Source organism: Centrocercus urophasianus, unplaced genomic scaffold (assembly GCF_019232065.1).
Source record: "Centrocercus urophasianus isolate 14NV4802_14NV808 unplaced genomic scaffold, USGS_Curo_1.0 seq_26, whole genome shotgun sequence".
Classification (NCBI taxonomy): Eukaryota; Metazoa; Chordata; class Aves; order Galliformes; family Phasianidae; genus Centrocercus; species Centrocercus urophasianus.
The window spans coordinates 9,504,403-9,517,561 of NW_024884822.1; the positions used below are offsets into that span (position 1 = coordinate 9,504,403).

The window sequence follows — 13,159 nt, forward strand, 5'->3', positions numbered from 1 at the left end:
CTAAACAAATGTGTAGAAGAAGATGGGCTGTAAGGCACCTACATAAGGAACAAGCTGCATCCACTGCCAGTAATTTGTTCTGTGGGGGACAGAGAAGTATGCTAGTCATGATTTATATTTTGACACATTCTTGTTAAACATTGTAATGATATTGGCAGCAAATTAGGCACCAGAAAAGCAGTATTACTGTGAAAGGAAAACCAGTGGTTTCATCTGCAGAGCACCCCTTCCTTTTCAATCACCGAGCTGAGAAGAAAGGCTGCTAGCTGCTTAATGGGGTATTAGTTTTTGCAGGAAAACATTATAAATGGTCACTCAAACTCATAATAGCCAACAACCAATGCTGAAACTAATATAGTAGAAATTGGAAGGAGAGGCACTCCTTCCAAAAGTCAGAGCTGTATGCGTCTGCCTGCCATGGGAAGGCACACGTGCACCGTACTGGTGTGCCACTACTGCTCATACAGCATGAGAAATGCTGCCTGCCAGATCGTCACAGTTTAGCCACAGACAGCATTACCATGACTACTAAAACAAAGCCCAGCACCCAGGTAATTTACCAAGGAATAAGTTTTTGTAGAATTCCTGTGGCATGGCTGGTGATGGGGTGACTGATGACTGGTGATGGGCTTTCCCAACCTTAATGGCTCTATGATAGTGTGCGCAGAAAGCCTCTCACTCATACACACAACATGCATTTCCCACTCATCAGGCAAAGTGTTTAATATGCACAAGGATAAATAAACCATCTTTCCCTTGCAAACACCACAGCTGTAAGTGTTTCTTGGCCACATCAGCTTTGGAGGCTCAATGAGGGCTATAAATGAGGTGAGGCACAATGAGAGGAATCAATGATGTTTCTGAGCCACGGAGGTTTTCTGACCAGTGCTTAAATCATCTTTGTTTAGTAATTGGACAATTTTAAGCTGAAAGAGGATGCAGTTGAGGAAGATGGCTTCTCATTCATGAAATTTACTGCTGAAAATGTTCTAAAGTGGGGTCTGTGCAGTGGGACACACAACAGGTTTGGGGAAGGTGGCATCTATTTGCACGTATTTTTTGCATTTGAATTTTTTGCACATTGATTTCTATAAATTTTATGTGGAAACCATGAGCCTTTACTTAATGGAGGCCAGGGGGCAGCTTGTCAAAATCATCAATTTTACATAAGGTGAACATAGGGCAGCCAGAGTCTGGCATTGTAAATGCATGGGTGTGTTTGCAGAGAGCTTGCTGCCTGCCTGCATATAACTGAGGTGTAACAGCTTCATCAGCAAAACAGGAGCATCCGACCCCAGGCTAAGTATGGTGATGGGATTACAATTCAAGAGATGAGAAGGATGGGTTCAGGCTCCCTTGGGCATGGACCTACATCTCCCACATCTGCCTTCAATTGGTATCCATACAACCAATATCCTCTACTGTTTCTCTCTTTGCTTTTTGAAACACAAACCTTTGCTTTGGGGCTAAATGAGAGGTTCTCTCCATCATATCACTGGAAGGCAATGTACTTGCGAGCTCTAAACACTCTGTGGATTTCAGCCTCTTTAATTTTTCTGTCTTTTAAGTGCACACTATCCACCAGGTTCAAAAGAACAGACATTTCTGGAGTGTTACTGAGAACAAAATTTGGCATGAAGAGTGGCATTTTGAGCCTGCTATCAACAAGACATTTTGCCTCTTCATTCCCCATAAAGCTCTCTCAAGCTCAACACCCCCAGGCTCATCTTTCCAGCAACATCGTGACCCAAAAGTAATTTATGACACAAATTATGTACACTGATCAGACCACCACCCAAATCTACACAAAAGGATCTAGCCCAGGAAAATGGTTTCTGCCTTGCACTTTGACCTGGGAGCTCTGAGCACTGAGGAGTGGCCCCAACGATGAAATATTTGCTGGCGATGTTAAATCTTACACAGCTTTTGTCTCCCACGATGGTTTAAACCAGGCCCTCTCTACTGATGGCTGTGCCAGAATGCTCTCCAGAACTGCAGTCCCCAAAACTGAAGTCTTCACTCTGTGCTTGTCCCTCTGTATGCTGTGGGGAACAGGTTCTCCCAGCGGCTGTGAAGACCATCACTACTCAGTACGAATCTCATAGGGGGCACAGCAATATAGCACACGGCCAGAGAGACAAAAATTGGAAGGAAATTCAGAAAAGAAGAAAATGTTCCTTAAGACTACTTTCTGTCATCAGAGCACATCACAAATAGAATTTTCCAAATATCTAGCCTGACGTTGGCAAGCGAAAGTATATCAAACTCTGCTTAGTCTGCACAGTTCACCAGTGCATATTCTGCCTGGTCCACTAGGAAATACCTCATTTTCCATTCCCACCTCCAAAATATCACTAGGAAATTGGACTCAGTCAGCACAAGGAGCTGGGGAGACCTTGGGGATTCATCTGCTGATAAAGCATCTCCAATCCCCATCCCTCAGTGCTCTAGGCTACCCCTGCCTCTAATGTCTTGAGAGCTCATGTTATTTCCCCAGTCACTGGGGCTGACATCACTTTGACATGAACGTGCTTGAGGATAAGGGCACCACAAAAACCTCAGCTTATAACCCAGTTGCTTTGAGGAGGTGGACTGAACAAGAAGCTGAACTCAGGGCACCTCCTCTGTTCAGATACCGCTCTGCATTCATGGAGCACTTACAGCAAATAGTATAAACATATCAGAGCTTGCCAGAACAAAGCAAAGTAATAAGCAGCTCCATCTCTTAATAGTCTCTCCTGGACAAAAGGTGATTTCTTATTCTAAAATGCTGCAAGAGTCTGTAAGCAACATGGTTGCTACTGCTTCTGTTCTCACCAGAAGACAAATGTTTCTTCCAACTTCTAGATTTACACTAGCTCTCTTGTCTTGATTTTTATTTTTATTTTTTAATTTTTTGGAGGATCAGAAATAAGGAGAACATGGAAAGGGAGAAAAAAAATCTGCAGTGAGTTCTCTTATGTATTGAGCAAGTCAGCAAAGAATGTCTTTTCCCAAATGCCCCACAATTTGCAGCAATACATTCACACTGCATGCAAACATCATCCTGGATTTTCTGCATTTGAACACCAGATCCTTTGCACTACTCTAATGATGTGAAGCAATCATAAGTCTGTGTCCATCAGTGCCAAGTTTATAAAGCACTTTCCCACCAGAGAGTCTCAAAGCAGAGTGAACAAATATAAGAACTCCACTGAACTATCCCAGCAGCAGGTGTGACTATGGGCAGCTGTGGGAACAGCACGAGGGATATCATCAATTGAGCTTGAATCAGAAAGCAAGCTACAGGAGGTGATACTTTCCAGACCTCTTCCCCAGCAGATAAAAGAGATATGGCTTGTAGGAATGTGCAAAGCAGGATCATAATATGGATTTATATGGCTGGAACCCAACTGGCATGGCACAAAGAAAGAACTGTGGGCTTTAGCACGTGCCAAGACCCAGAGTAAAGTCTCTGCAGTGATCCTGGATATATGCTGCTAGAAGTTAAAACTTGTTCTTCTGCATTTTCCCTCAATTTAATGTGTTCACTTTGCTCATCTATTTGTTCATTTGTAGACACATTTGCTTTCTAGTTTGCTCTTGGGAGGAACCAGAAGAAGGAGTGCACATATTAGGGTGTGCCTGGAGCTCTCTTATCTGTATAGTTGCAAGACAGTGAGACCCTCCACTTTCACTTCATTGACTTAATATACTTCATGCACAGCAGCACGTGCATGCATGCATTCCTCAATTTCTTCAAATACAAAACAAAGCTTGAATACTGACCCTGGTGGGATGCAGAAAGGACACGTCCTGCAGAATGAGGCCCAGAAGCAGTTGCCAAGGGTAGGGAGGAAGCTGCTCCTTCAAGTAAATTCAACCCTTTCTCATAAAAAGACAAATGCGGTGGCAAGAAGATGACCCAAGCCCCTTCCATCACACAGAAAGCTTGCATTTGGGCAGACAATTTTCCCTTTAATGATCCAAATCTACTGAATCCCACCGTGTCCAGCAGAGTTTGCTATGGATGTGCTCACTCAGCACTACAGTGAGAAAGCACGTCCCACACAGATTTGGCCAATCTCACTTTGCTACTGCATGCTTTGGATCATCTAAGTGAATGACTATTTAATGCTCAACATGCAGTCCTGCTAGGTGCAGGAAAAGCAAACTGCAGATGTTCTCCCACGAACTCCACCAGAACTCAACTTAGTGCTGTCCCACTCTAAAATTTCATATCACAGAATCATAGAATGGCTTGGGTTAGAAGAGACCTCAAAGATCATCTAGTTCCAAGCACTAGATCAGGTTGCCCAGGGCTCCATCCAGCCTGGCCTTGAACTCACTTCTTGTTGCAAAAAAACCCCAGACTACCCAACAACCAAAGACATGCATTTTCAATGTATCAAATAACGCTGCTGTGAAAATCTGAGCAAGAGGCACTGGCAGAAGCAGGGAAGTTTCCAAAGCTCCAAGCAATGAACTGCTCCCAACACCTCCATCAGCCCTGACAAACACCATACCCAACTCCTGCCATATAAGGTGTGGATATCTCTGCCAAGGCAAGCTGAGCTTTAACGCTGCAACTAAAAGGATGAGAGAGTGTACTGCCTAAATCTGGCAGGCTCCTAAGCAGGGAGTGCTCTTTATCATGAATGTTTCTTAAGTTATTTGGGAAAAGAAACGTAAATGAAAAGAGAGTTTGCAGCCAGTAAATTAATGTTTTTTTTCCTTCTAATCTGCTGTCCGTGGTTTCTGACTGTGCTGCCTGCTGCATTTTGCTAGTGCTTTATGAAACACAGGAGTAACTAACGCACAGAAATCACAAGGCAATGACTTGCTGAACCACTGCCTTTCCTCACAGCCTGTACCAGGTGACAGAGAGTTAGCAATTGCCACAGAACCTCCGGACAAATATCTTTTCAACCCACTGAACAACTATATATACATGTAACTCCATTTGTCATGACCGAGTAGCATTTCTCAATAAAATCTGAGAGCAACATATGGTTTCCAGCCAACCTTCCAGTGGTTTCAGGTTATATCCACACTTCCTCCCCGAAGTGAAAAAGTCAGGGATGGTTCTGACACAGCGTTCACCCCGCCAGAGGCGCAGCACCGGAGCTGCTGTGCAGAATCAAAGTTAGCCAGAAACCAACACCCAGCCTCCAACTCCTCCAACCCTTCAGCAAATATGCCACAGCTCCACACTCTCCACTTTCTCTCCAAACAGAGCTCCCAAAGCAAGAATCTATACGAGCACAAAAGCACAGTGAATGCACCGAAAAGCACAGTGAATGCTCCAGGAGGGAACGCCACGGCTCTTACCTGTCCGTCGGTGGGAGATGACAGCCCAGAGCTGTGCTGGGAGATCGGAGGATGCCGAGCTGCTTCCCGAGCTGCACGAGGCCTGGCCTGCGCTCATGAGCTGCCCCTGTCAGATTTTCCAGCAGCAGAATTGCAGCCAAGTCCCTGCCCATGCCTGAAGAATTTCCTGAACAGCATTCCCGTTCTTTTTCTAACTGCTTTGAAACCACACTGTCTGTACTTCAATAAGGCTTTGTCAGGCCAAGTTACAGCTACTGGTCTGGCTCCAGATAGCAATTGAAAACACATGTGTTTTGCATTAAAAGCCCCCTTCTCTGTGCACACATTTATAAACAGACACCCCTTTCTGCACTCAGCCTGGGACTCTGCATGCCTTGCATTTGCAGCTCATCTGCTAAATTCTAGCCATTTTTGTTAAAAAGAAGAAAAATGCTATGTTGGTAGGGATATATTCTCTGGGAAGAGAAAAAAGAGGCTGGGTGGGATTCCACCCCATCATGTTTTGCAGGTATCAGTGGCTATGTGTGCCCAGGTTAACAGCCAGCTCTGCCCAACCCCAGCAAGCACAGAAACGCAGGAAATAAAATTCCAGTTCACCACCGCTCTCCTCTTACCTTTGCCTCTGTCTCTTCCAAAAATTGTGTGAAAAGAAAGCATATTTTTAGCATCTCTAGACTGAGTTCAGCACATCAGGACTGGATCCTAATCTTGACACATACTCCTGTATCTGCTTATACTAAAAATAATACAACTATTTTTGAGTACTTACATCCCTCTCTGCTTTTCAGCTGTCCTAACCCTTTACAAATATTTTAAGCACCTTGCATCTCTTTTCAAAGAGCTTTAACATTACTCTGGCACTGGCTTAAGGAAAAAAAAAAATAGAAGATACAGTCTTATACCTTTCATCAGAACGGGTCCCAGTACTTAATATCTGTAATCATTTCCAGGCAGCACCATGGGTCAAGGCAGCAAACATGAGCTCTGCAGCTCAAGGTGCCCTGTGCTCGGAAGGCGCCCGCAAAGCAGAGCTGGAGGAGATGTGGAAACACACATGGATGTCCCCCTTCTTCCACCACAGCTAAGTCCCACCAAGGATGAAACACAGCAGCAGAGTTGTCAAGGTAACAATATAGAAAAGAGACAGTTTAAAGAGAGAGAGTTGTGTTTTTTCCCTCTTAATGTTCCTTTTCAAAACCACACACTCCACTTCTATCAGGTTATTCTGTTCTGTGATTTACAGAAGTGCAGAGTCCAGATGAAGTGTTTACAAGAGACAAATACAGATGAGATTGAAAATAATTGAGAGTCTTATGGGTGGCCTGATCCAGAGCTCCTCAAAGGCAGTAGAGAGAGCCCACTGCCTTCCATGAGCTTTGGATCAGGTCCACAGCAAGGAACCATCCATCCACCAGGAAGGAGAGATCCGCACCCAAGAAACGCTCATCTCTTAACTCCAGCAAAGTGCCACCCACTGGCCAGCAGCATCACCCATGTGCCTTGGCAGTGTGCGTGGCCAGATGCTGGCAACCTGCACTAGCACCTGAACTACACTGACTTCAGAGGGAACATACACCAAACAAGGTGCTGCTTTGCAGAACAAATGACAGTAGGAAACCACGTGACTCTTCTGCCTCAGTTTGCAAGACTAGAAGCCAAGCAAAAGGCGTGCATGCAAGCCACACATACACGAGCAGTGGCAAGAGCATTTCAAATTTAACTGCACAGCTTGTGAGCAATCCGTTTATGACAGAACAGAAACCACTGACTGTTGGATTGCAGGTTGGGAGAGCAATCGACGCAGCTAAAAGAAAGCCTCCTAAACAGGCTACAATGGTAATGATGATATTCTTTGGCTTGGCAGCCAGCAACAGCTGAAACCACCAGTGCCTGAAACCTTTGGAGTCCTTTACTGTAAATAATTTGAAATACAAAACTATGAACAGTGGATTCACATAACTAGGTTTTCAGTTGTACAAGACAATCAGACATCTGCAGAGCTATTTGCAAGATGAGAGTAGAGCGGCCCTTGACTTCTGCCTTAAATTTCCCCATGGCCTTCGTTCAGCAAACTGGTTACATATGGTGACAGGAGGAACTTCAAGGGATCGATGTCTGTTTCAAGTTAAGCACATGCTTCAGTGCTTTGTTGACCAGAGCTTTTTATGGCAGCCTGACTCCAGCAGGACTCAGTCAGATCATTTACCACATGGCATATGGCACTCCAACCTTCATCACTTCTCTGTATGAATACGGTCTATCGGTGGTTTTCAAATCTTGCTCAGTGTGGATCTCTAAATATTTGCCAAAGGTGGTGAGTACCCCTTTAATAAACTCCCAGTGAGGGATTTCTATGTCCCCTATGCAGAACTCTCTTTTTCTGTCATTTTTCAGTTTCCTGGGGAATATCCTCCCAGACATCTGTAGACCACAGGCTGCAAACTACTGCTGAAGATAACTTAATCCCTTATTAAAAATGTAAATGATCTCCTCTGTTTATGTGCTGTACTTACCAACTTCAGAATATTTATACAAGTTAGTATCATGCTGGCAGGTAGATACATGTGGAGGTGACAGCATTAATATTACATTTTTTCCATTGGCATAATTAGTAGGCCAAGTCTATAAATATTTACATTAAATGTCAGGCATCACACTAACCTCACTGATAACTTAAGGGTGTCTTACTGTAAACTGCATTAATGTCTAACTATTTTGTCATCTAGTAATACATAAAATACTCCTTCGAGCTAAGCCGTTTCAACTAGGCTGTTTTTATCTCTTTCTCATTTGGGTATGGGGTTTAAAGATGCTTCAAGTATCAGAACCGTGGCTCAGGGACTGTTCTTTTTTCTATCATTGAGCTATCATTTCTATTACTGTCGGTGCCACCAAAAATATACGAACCTTGCAAGTGTAAAGGTGAAGTTGATGTCGACATAACTATCTGCATAACTGCTATTATTTCTCAGTTCTGGCAGGGTAATGAGGGTTAAAAAATAAACTACTAGAGCTCTTTGGGAAGATAATAACAAATTAACCAGTATATTTGCAGCTGGAGTACTGCAAAGCATAGGAACTTCATTTTGTGTGGGAGATCCACCCCAGCAGATCCATGAAGTTCAGCAACAGGAGATTTGTGAGACTTACAGTTTGCACAGCAATGTCTCTTTTTTTTTTTTTTTTTTTTTTTTTTTTTGTGGGCACTGGAAGAGTGTTCCCAGAGCAGCAGCATGGCACCAAACTCCCCAGAGTTCAGGAAGCATCTGGACAACGCTCTCAGACATATGGTCTGATCTTTGGTCAGCCCTGCATGGAGCCAGGAGTTTGGCACATGATCCCTATGGGTCCCTTCTAACTGATATTTTCTGTGATTCTATGACATGCTGTTCTCTACCACACTTTTCTCCACCTTTTCATGGCAGTGGAACCGTTGGATGTTACCCAGAGCACCATATCCAGGTGCCACCAGAACCAAGCTGTTGGAGTTCTGGATACCCTGCAGCTGCCCACTGTTAGCTCCCTTGCACTAACCACTGGGTGAGGAGGAATTACAGTAATTCATCTTAACTCCTCATTAAGCCACTCGGCATTGGTAATCTTGGTATGCAAAGATATCAGAGTCAGACCTCAAGTGGACTGGACACACACTCAGTCACACCAATTTGCAGCGCTGGCAAAAAGGGTTCAGAAAGAGGAAAGCTCCTTCTCCAGCACTTATACCTGACCTACAGTTTGCCTTCCAGCGTATTCCAGATGTAGCCAAAAAATATTTAATCCTTACTGTTGACTTAGCAGTACATAACTAATTCTGTTTAACTGATAATATCTGTTTGCATACAAATCAAAACTCGTGGGATTTTCGTGCCATGCAGATTTCCAGGGGCTTGCTGAAACATTCCCAGCACCTTCCTATGAAAATCAGGGCAAAGCAAACACACAGAAAGTATTAGCACATAAATACAGGCATGTGTGTGTACCTGGAGGGAAGGAAGAAGTCAAAATGAAATTTTAAGTATCTGAAGGAGATAATTAAGCAATCCCTCGCTCACGGTTTTTCTCTAAATGACTTTTTTAATCCATTAAATCTCTTGAAATATCGTAACAGAATAAATATAAACGTTCACATGTTTTTAAACTCTAAATTGAAGGAAATTATCCACATAATAGTTATCAGTTTAAACCATCCTCAGCCTCAGATGCCTGTAACAGATCTCCTGCGTATCCATGCGTACAGGGAGAAGCTGAGACTCATTTGAGCTCCATTTCCTTAAATGCAGAATTAAGGTAACTAATGGATTAGAAAGTTAACTATTTGGGGCCAGGAATAGAAGCTGTAGGACGGCAGCTATGGGCACTTATCAAGGATTTGCCCAGCTCTGAGTGTTCAGATGGGATACAGGGCAATGTGATGAGAAATGGAGAGGAGGAAGGTGATCCCCAAATTCGATTAGGTAGTGGTAGCAGTTATACAACAGGAGTGGTCAGAGAGAGAAAACCTTTGTGTGTGTGTGTGTGTGTGCAGCAGAGTTGCAGGTCTCATTTGATGGTAGGGAGCAAAATCTTATGGAAGAGCTGCAGCTGTGACTGAATGAAGGCACAAGGGTCATCAGGTAATCACAGACAGTGTCAAGATGGGCTCACCAGACAGGTGAAAAGGAAATGGGAGAAAATGAAAAAGCACTTGTGCACGTGTGTGTGTCTGTTAGGAGCCTGTTGCAACTTGAGCTGGAGACTGTGCACACAACGGTGAGCTGCAAGAGCCAGACCTGCAGCCTCACCCACATGTCTGTGTCTTCAGAGATAAATTTGGGCTTGTTTTTGCAAGGCAGCTCTAACAGTAGGACTCGTTATACAAAATCTTCTAATTCCCTGAAACTAAAGGCAAAGAGACGAAGAGGGCTAATGCCTTATAGCCCTGCTCTCTGAAGCAGGCATCCAGGATTCTTTGAGCATCATGTGTGCAGGAAATTCCATTAGTGGCAGAGGTAACCCTGTAGTAACCTTTCTTCACACAACACTGGGTTATGTAGGTGCGAGTCCTGAATTTCACCCCTTCTGCTCAGTGGGAGTCTCCAAACAGCAGTACGACAGTGATGCAAACAAAACCCCAAGTCTCAAATTCATGATCATTTTATAGGTGAGTTGAAGAATAGGTCAAGTCAGCAGTCGGTGCCACTGTGCCACTTATTATACAAGGCTCAAAACACAACAGAAGTTCAGGTGAAGAGGCCAAGCAGGTTAGGAATTCAAGTATCGACTATGCCAGAATAACAGCAAGCTCACACATAATGTCATAGGGGTCGATGTGTATCACCTGTACTGGGAGCAACCTACTCCTAATGGCTGTTTGCTCCTTAGGATCTGGGGCCTGCAAACTCCCTGAGCCCATCCGCAGGTTGTAGTGCACCTAATCAGAGAGCTCTGTGCCACGTTCCTTTTCCCACAGGAAGCAGAGAAATATTTACCCACCGGCCACAGAGCTGCAGCCAGGAGCACATCCAGCTCCCCTCAGCACCACTGTAATTATTCTGATGATTTCAACCATTTGCAGGCTCTTCTCAGAAATAATTTAAGGCCAGCAGAGCTTGTTAATAGGTACAATGGGAAAGTGTTCCTTTTCATTTCTCTGGTAACATTAATGTAATTATCCTGAATCATTCTCAAACTACGTGGGCTGTAATTTCAAGGCAATATTACTATTATGGAGCCCTGTTCTTCCAGCCAGCATGTGTCATACTCCCCATCCAGAAGTTATTTATCAATAATCAGAAGGGTCTTCATTTACAAACAATAGAGCCTCTTCATTTGCAGCATGACAAAGAAGCAGAACGGGTGCTGCTGTGTGAAGGTGTACAATTTCCCTGGCTGCTCCTTTGTCTGTGAGACTGGCGTAAGAAATGCAACATATTACAAATAACCATGAAGATTAATTTCATACAGACATAAGAGCAAATACACAGTTGACCAGACCAATAATTATTCTTCTATTACAGTCTTAATAGTATCCAAATTTATTGCTCTTATCTGAGCAGCCTCACCCTTGGCTCTTTCTGGCATGTAGCTTCTCTCTAAGCTGCAGTTAGATATATGCTCCAACAAAGGCAAACCTTCACTTTAGCCATCTATAATCATCATCTGGGAAAAAGTTTCAGTTTTTCTACCATATCTGGTTTTTTTTTTTTTAAAGAATGTCTATGCCATGCTGTTTGCATAATGCAGAGAGTGCTTGATGCTCAATAGATGTCCTATTATTCATCACCAAGTTTAACGCCACCAAATGTGTCCCAATTTGTCTGTACAAAGCAATTCTCATAGCCAGTCTATCTTTTACAAAGCAATTAGCAGGACTCTAGCAGAACACTATGAAAGCAGGCTGTTAGCCCATAAACAACTCCGGACATTGCCACCTGTTTTAATGAGCCGTGGAAGGTCAGTCTGGATACTAAGTCTTCTGTGTGATTGCATGAGCCCCCTGAGATGGCCAGCAGCAGTCTTCATAGAATGACAGAATCATTAAGTTTGGAAAAGACCTCTGAGATCATTTGATCCAACCATCCACCCACCATCAATGCTGCCCACTAAACCATGTCTCTCTCAGTGCCACATCTTAATGCCTCTATGGACGGTGACATCACCATTTACCTGGGCAGCCTCTTCCAGCATCCAACCTCTCTTTTAGAGAAGTTTTTCTTAATATTCAACCTGAACCTCCCTGGTACCACTTCATACACAATATCTGAGCCAAAGCTCAGATACTATGACATTAGCCACTCACCATAAGGCAGAAACCTGCTGTACAACATCCACACTAGAACACTAAACAAGGAGATAGCAGCTCTAGTAATCCAAATCATCAGTAATCTCTGGCCAAATTTTGCAAATTCTTTCTCTTTGCTTATATCCTGCAGGAGGTGATAAGACACGTACTGCTCATGACAGTACGCAGACATTTGGATGTAGCAGAGTGAAAAATTATTATGCTTGCAGATAAATAAACGCTCATACAGTCACATGTTTTGAGTTTCAACAGGGAATGAGGGGGAAGTTTTAAAAAGCAAATTAATAGGAACATAAAGCTAAACTGAGACTGTGTGGAATGTGTGAGCCAGAGAGAAGAAAGAAAAAAGCAATGGTCTGAGAAATAATTGCATATTTGTTTGTCAGTAATCACGCCTGACCTTAAACTCTGCCAGAGAATTCAATATGGTAGAGGCATATTTGTGAGGATATTCACTTCAAGGACCATGAAAAGGCCATTGTAGAAAAAATCAAGACTCAGGCTTATCTACAGAAATCTAGCCAATGGGCCAGCAATCTCAGCATCTCTGTTTAAGTTACTGGCAGGATGCCACAAAGGGTAAGAAGCCTGGGAAATCCCTTCGTCCCATAGCTATTATCTCCTAATTCTGAGAGGATTCCGTATGTCTCCCCACACCTGACCAGTTTCCTGAAGCTTGGACTTGTTTTTTTTTTTCCTTTATGGTTCAAGGGTAGACGTAAGGTCTGTGAAGTCTAAGAAAGTTGAGGAGATCATTTGCACTTTGTCTACTGCTCTTTTCCAAGTACCTGTTTCATTCAGCAGCTGGTAAGGCTTAGCTCTCACTCTGTGTCAGCATGGGCTGCTGCTCCTTCCAAATCTTTGGGTGACTCAAAGAATCGCTCCAAGGATGGCCTCAAAATGTTTGGAAGGCAACAGGAAGAAAAAAATGTCCTGTCCTTTCCTCTGCAGAGCTGAGAACATGTTCTTGGCACCTTTTTTTCTCCTAGAAGATTGTAATTAATGTCTTGGGTTACCTGTGAGCATCCTCCAACTGTGCTGCAGAAATCTTCACTGCAGAACTGAAGG

The 13,159-nt window shown here is 43.5% G+C and overlaps 1 protein-coding gene across 3 annotated transcripts in view; it reads right to left on the reverse strand.

Moving 5' to 3' along the window:
- SGCD (sarcoglycan delta) overlaps positions 1-13,159 on the reverse strand; it is a 213,368-nt gene that overhangs the window by 131,392 nt on the left and 68,817 nt on the right. The window contains exon 1 of one of the 3 annotated variants that reach the window (XM_042826091.1): positions 5,311-5,390. The exons of the other annotated variants lie outside the window; for them this stretch is intronic. The gene's annotated coding sequence lies outside the window, so the exon portion shown is untranslated. Of the gene's footprint in view, positions 1-5,310; positions 5,391-13,159 lie in introns of those variants that run through there. 3 annotated transcript variants of the gene reach the window in all.